The 6,000-nt window shown below is 49.1% G+C and overlaps 1 protein-coding gene across 2 annotated transcripts in view; it reads right to left on the bottom strand.

Moving 5' to 3' along the window:
• Positions 1-3,756, bottom strand: part of LOC149339247 (cholinesterase-like) — a 63,348-nt gene extending 59,592 nt beyond the window's left edge. The window contains exon 1 of one of the 2 annotated variants that reach the window (XM_089548000.1): positions 3,556-3,756. The gene's annotated coding sequence lies outside the window, so the exon portion shown is untranslated. The remainder of the gene's footprint in view (positions 1-3,555) is intronic. The other variant, XM_089547999.1, reaches the window with a different exon arrangement.
• Between the last annotated feature and the right edge of the window lie 2,244 nt (positions 3,757-6,000).

Consider the following 6,000-nt stretch of genomic DNA (forward strand, 5'->3'; position numbering starts at 1 on the left):
GTTCTATAAATTGTTTTCTCGTTCCTTGCTTCTTTTTGCGTTAATTTTACATAAATTCACTAAGTTGAAATACGGAACCCGCCGGACGTCTAGCATCTTACTACCTTCATTAGTCAACTGTTTTGCGGCGGCATCAGAAAACACAACTTGCTCCTTTTGCGTTTTGCCTGGCTCCTTTTGCGTTAAGCCCCTGCGACCGGGATTGAGTCCATGTCCTCGGGCTGAGCACCCGAGCGTCCTTAACCATTCAGCCCCCACCACTGCCTTGTCCCTAAACCGCAGTGAGAGACGCCGTAATACAGGACTCCGCGTCAATTAATATCACCTGAGGTCTTAACCTCCACTGACATTCCACAGTACAGGGGTGTATTTGCATTTCGCCTCTATAGGATTGCGTCCGCTGCCGTCAGGATTTCATCCGGTGCCATTAGGTTCTACAGACCCGCCGTGGTAGCTCAGTGGTTGGGGCTCTGGGCTACTGAGGAGTAGCCGGGTTAGGACACGACCACTGCGGCCGCGTTTCGATGGAGGCAAAACGCAAAGAGTCTCCTGTGTGCTGTGCGCTGTCAGTGAGCGTTAAGGATCCCCAGGGGGTCGAAATTATTCGGGAGCCCTCCACTACAGCACCTTTCTCTTCCTTTCTTCTTTCACTTCCTCCTTTATCCCTTCTTTACGGCGCGGTTCAGGTGTCCAACGAGAAGTGAAACAGTTACTGCACAACTTCCTTTCCTCAAAAAAAGCACCAACTGGGACTCAACAGGAGCCTCGGAAGAGGCTTTTCCTTTTGAAAAGTGAAAGGAATTTTTCTTTTTCATTTAAAAGCATTTAAAATTGTGGGTGTCGTTGTTTCGTAAAGAAAATACCCACTACTTTACGCCAAACCTAACGCGGGCAGTCAATGGTACAAATCATTCCACAGAGGCATAGCGACATCACTCTGGACTGCTTCCAGCCAGTGTTAATATATGCTACCATTTCCTTCTCTTCCTTTCTTTTTTTCGCTAGGCGGCCGCGGTGGCTCAGTGGTTATGGCACTCGGCTGCTGACCCGGAAGACGCGGATTCGATCTCAGCCGTGGCGGTCGAATTTCTAAGAAGGCAAAATTCTGGAGACCCGTGTACTGCGCTATGTTAATGCACTTTAAAGAACCCCACGAGGTCGAAATCTCCGGAGCCCTTCACTACGGCGTCTATCATAGCTGGAGTCGCTTTGGGGCGTTAAACCTTCATAAACCAACCCAAACCACTTTTCTGCGGCCGCGAATTACTAATGACACACAAAATCCCATAAGCGGTCCAGATGCGATGAGCGGCAGTCAAAGAAAAAAACAAAAGCACGAGAGCAGTCTAAAGGCTGGGACACCTCCGCATACTACTAACCTTTAGCGGCTCTGCAGTTAGCACGTGTTTAATGCGGTGCGTCGCACGAAATATTGCCGCCTATCGACGTTGCACATGTGAGACGATGGAAAGCAACCCCAACGAGCCGTCCTTCCCTAGAACTAACCTCAAGGACCCTGCAGCTTGATGACGCTTCAGCGAAGGACCGGTTGCTCCAGAGGGACGATTGCAGAACCACCCGCTGTTGAATCACTCGAGTGTCATTGTCTTCGGTTCAAATCACAAGTACAAATGTCAACGGCAATTTTCCGGCGTTTGGAGCAGAGCCTACGGGATTGCTGTGAAACATTTCACATAACCATAATAAACTACCTAACCGCTGTAGGCTGAAGTATACCCAAGTGAGAACTGTGGACGCTTCTCTTCTGCTGCCACGTGCCACACTGCCGACGTGCGTGCAGTGTTGGCTCAGCAGCACAGTTCGCACCGGAGGTGTACGTGTGAGGCGCTGTGACGTCTGACGTGTCATGAAGAAACAATGCATTACATACCGCTGGAAAAAAAAAACAAAGACGTGAAATGCCATTCATAGACGCGTTCCCTGCGGTGGCTGTGCTCGGCGCAGAATGTTTCTTATTATGTAAAGTTTTGTTGAGCTATTATGTAGAGTTTGTAGAGCGAACCGCACTCAGTGTACTGCCGCTATCGCGCGCATTCGATGACAAGACATGTAAGTTAGGAGTGAGGGGTGTACGCCTGCGGGCGCAAGCAAGCGGCGGTGCGAGTGAGCTGTGCCGCTTATTGTCCTCGTTAGCTCAAATTTCGCGTAGATAACGAAGAATTGCCGGATAACCATCATAACGTTCTCGCGCAACATCTTTGCTCCTAGTTGAGAGAAAAAACTGACGCCAACCAATATTGGTTGGGGTCAGTTTATTCTCTCAACTATCTCAAAAACCCAACCAGACGGACCTCCGTGGAAGATGTTTTCGTTCAAATCTTTGCTCCTGTGTGCACAGATAGATGCACGAGCCGGTTTCCTTTGAAGATCTGCATTAAGATGTGAAAAGTGAAATTCAAAACCCAACCAGACGGACCTCCGTCGAAGATGTTTTCGTTCAAATCTTTGCTCCTGTGTGCACAGATAGATGCACGAGCAGGTTTCCTTTGAAAATCTGCATTAAGATGTGAAAAGTGAAATTCAGAGCATCACTACCCTTATATACAGCGTCATCCGGCTAGTTTACAACTCCCCGCTGCAATGTCGCGCACACCGCGGGAGAGCATATCTATGCTCACTGAAGCCGCCCATCGCTGCTGTAAAACTGCTGTCTGGAAGCATTCGAGTGAATGCAGGTCAAGCAACTTGAAAGGCCTGCGTTCATGAAGACGTTGAAAACAGACAAGCTTGCTGCAATTTTTAGCAAAATAATGTCAAATGTTGCGTCGTTCAACTTTCTAAGAGAACTTTGAACGAAAACCCTCTTATTAGAGAATAATTTTCGGCTTCGGAGGGCTGCGACATTATCGTTCATTGTCTTTGATCACCGCGAAAGCAATACAGAGAAGTTTTACAGGTGTTTGTAACCTCCTTGCTTAAGTTAGCGCCAAGAGCCACTGAAAATTGTACGATTTACTTAATGCTGAAGCAGGCAGCTAAGAAAACTGCCAGAAATTTTCAAGGAGTTGTTTAGTGAGAGAGCGCGTATTCAACACTTCACCTCGCCAAACGGGATATTATGGCAACAATTCTGCCCGTATAATATTTTTTAATGTGCGCTCCAGCAGAGTGACGGCTAGCAAACAAGTGCGACATTGTCACAGACACCGGAATGATGGCGGCATTGAATACTGTTTTCTCTAGGCTGATAATTTCTTTTTTGTGCATTGCACACCAACAGGTCGGCATTTAGAGTAGTGAGGTTACGTCAGAATTGCTATTTACATTGAACACACTGGTCTGAAAGCTCACGCAAGCGAGTAACTGTTGGGTCTGCAAATCATTCTTCATTGCGACTTGAGACAATACGCCGCATAATAAAAAAAGATACTGTGGCCTAACAGATTGCGAAAGTTAGGTTTAATGTAATGCACTGTTGCCGGTCATGCCCGGTGCACGTGACGATCCTGGGGCGAATAGTCGCAGGACGCGATTTTGGATGTCCTGTAACCGAACGCAGGTCCTTTACACGGTGCGAAGCGCGGCCGTACCTACCTCATTGGCGCTCGTGAAGCGTCCGCAGGGTGTTTGTCTATGGTCTTGAAGTTTCGCGGCTGAAGCGTTGCAGACCCGTGGTCGTTGGAGACGGAACGGTGTGTGGCGCGCGAGACTTCCCGCGCGGCCCCGGGCAACCCCGACTCTACGAGAGACCCCGGGCCGTCAGGGCGTCTGGGTCGGCCTCGTTGGCCTTGCACCGGGCGTCCCTGGTTGGACCCGACGATCAGAGGAGGAAATGAAGGAAAACAGAAGCAGAGCCCGGGAGAGCATGGCGGGGAGGGCGACGCTCGCCTAGCTCAAACTTTACTCCGTGAAGGTCGTGAGCGCCGTCACAAAAAACAAAGGCAGATGGAAAAAAAAGGAAACATTTAAAACGACGCAACAAAATTGGCGGTGAATCCTTCTAACATCCTCGCAAGACCCTTCTCTCACCTAAGCGCCAGACTCGGCGTGCACAAATAAAAAAACATAACATAGAGGTTACACAGACAAGGTGATAGGTTTGACATACAGCAGTAAATAAAAAATACGGTGAAGGAGGGCAGAGGCGAAAGCGAACAACTGTCACGGACTGGCGCTTGTAGTACAACATGTTTTGTGATGTATGTTCACACCCAGAGCGGCGTTTGCGCGCGTTCGTTCGCGGAGCGTCCTTATTTTTAGCGCGCACGCACCCAATAGCAGCAGCAGCCACCACAACCATTTCTTATTGCGCCATTCTGTGGCATGTGTACCGTGTCGTCTCATTGGAAGGGTCCCAGAGCTGTTTAGACTTCGGACAACAAGCCGCCTGTTTGCTTCTCGAGCCTCGGAGAAACGCAGTTCCTCGGCCGCTTCACGGTCCTCGGAAGGAAACTCTCAAGAACGCAAGCGGCTGCTTTCTGTCTCGCGCCGCGTTTAGACCGCTAAGCAGCGTGCACGTGAGTGCAATCATTTCGGGAAGCTGCACAGCCTCTGCGTGACTGAGGAGCGTTACTCAAGAAGCCGCAGAGGAATGCCGGAGAGCGCCTTTTTGCGACAAGTGGCGGCTGAGTCACTGCGGGTTATTTGTAGTGGTCAAAGCAGGCACCCGAAGCCAGGTATCCTTGTATCCGTTCTTATTGCTATGGTAACTCACAGGGTAACCTCCCTGTGCTGAAACAACTTTTCCCGCCCAATCCTTGGTCAACCCCCCATCTTATCGTTGTGCCAGTGGCGCTGAGACCGGCAGCTACTGATCATCGAAGATATCCTGGAGCTAAAAAATTTGCAGTGGACACTTAAGCCCCGCCTGAAGGGTATGACGCGATAGTGCAGGGGGTTAATTCCCATATATGCAGGTCATTCTCTACTTTACATACATATATCTCTGGAAGTCCTCATACTCCCTATGGTCTCACCGAGGTTGGTCCATGCGACATTAGCAGCGTTCTTCGTAAACGATAGATCAGAATTGGCGTCTCTGCACAAGCTGTTGCCGAATCTGGTAGGTGTTGTAAAGTCCGTGGCTAACCTGAGGCCTGCCCTGTCTGCTGCTTTCACCAGGGAGGTGCCTTTCCTGGTGTCCTTTGTATATCCCCATGCCGTAGGGGGGCGTTGAAGTCACCCAACACCACAAGCTGGTTTCTGCCTGCTATTCGAGCACATTCCTGGAGTATGTTTCCAAACTGTTCTTGTTGCGCACGAGGTGGGCTAATATTATACTCCGACACATGTCCCTGGTGCCAGGCCTGCCCAAGACTGTTCCACATTTAGTGCGGATGTGTGGCAAAACAAAAGACTCTGCAGGCTCAAAACACGTCTTTTGGGCGGTGGGGGGCGCTGCTGCCCAGCGACAACCTGGAGGACCAACGGGCCCTCATGCAACAGCTCCACAGGGCAGCTCAAGCTAGTGGAAACCTGGATTGAGGACCCCACCCATAAGTTCTCGCACAACTCCCCTTCTTTTTAATAAGGCTTTTCTTCCTCCTCCTTCCTCCTGATACCCCTCCTGGCACAGTGGTGCAGCGGTTAAGCGATGCGCCACTGCCCTGCGATGGGCCTTGTGCGGCCAAGGCTGCTCTTCCAGAACGACCAATTATTCATCTTAAAGCAGCGCGATACACAGGACGAGTGAAAGAAACAAGAGACGACACGAGCGCAATCTAACAACTGAATTTTATTCCTAGAAGGGTTAGATATATAAGCACCAAACACAACGATAAAGCATAACGACACATACATACATACATACATACATACACACACATACATACATACATACACACATACATACACACATACATACACACACATACATACATACATGCATACATACATACATGCATACATACATACATACATACATACATACATACATACACACACACACACATACATACATACATACATACATACACACATACATACACACATACACACACATACATACATACATGCATACATACATACATGCATACATAC

The sequence above is a fragment of the Amblyomma mixtum genome, chromosome 6, assembly GCF_055824585.1.
Source record: "Amblyomma mixtum isolate Tamu chromosome 6, ASM5582458v1, whole genome shotgun sequence".
Classification (NCBI taxonomy): Eukaryota; Metazoa; Arthropoda; class Arachnida; order Ixodida; family Ixodidae; genus Amblyomma; species Amblyomma mixtum.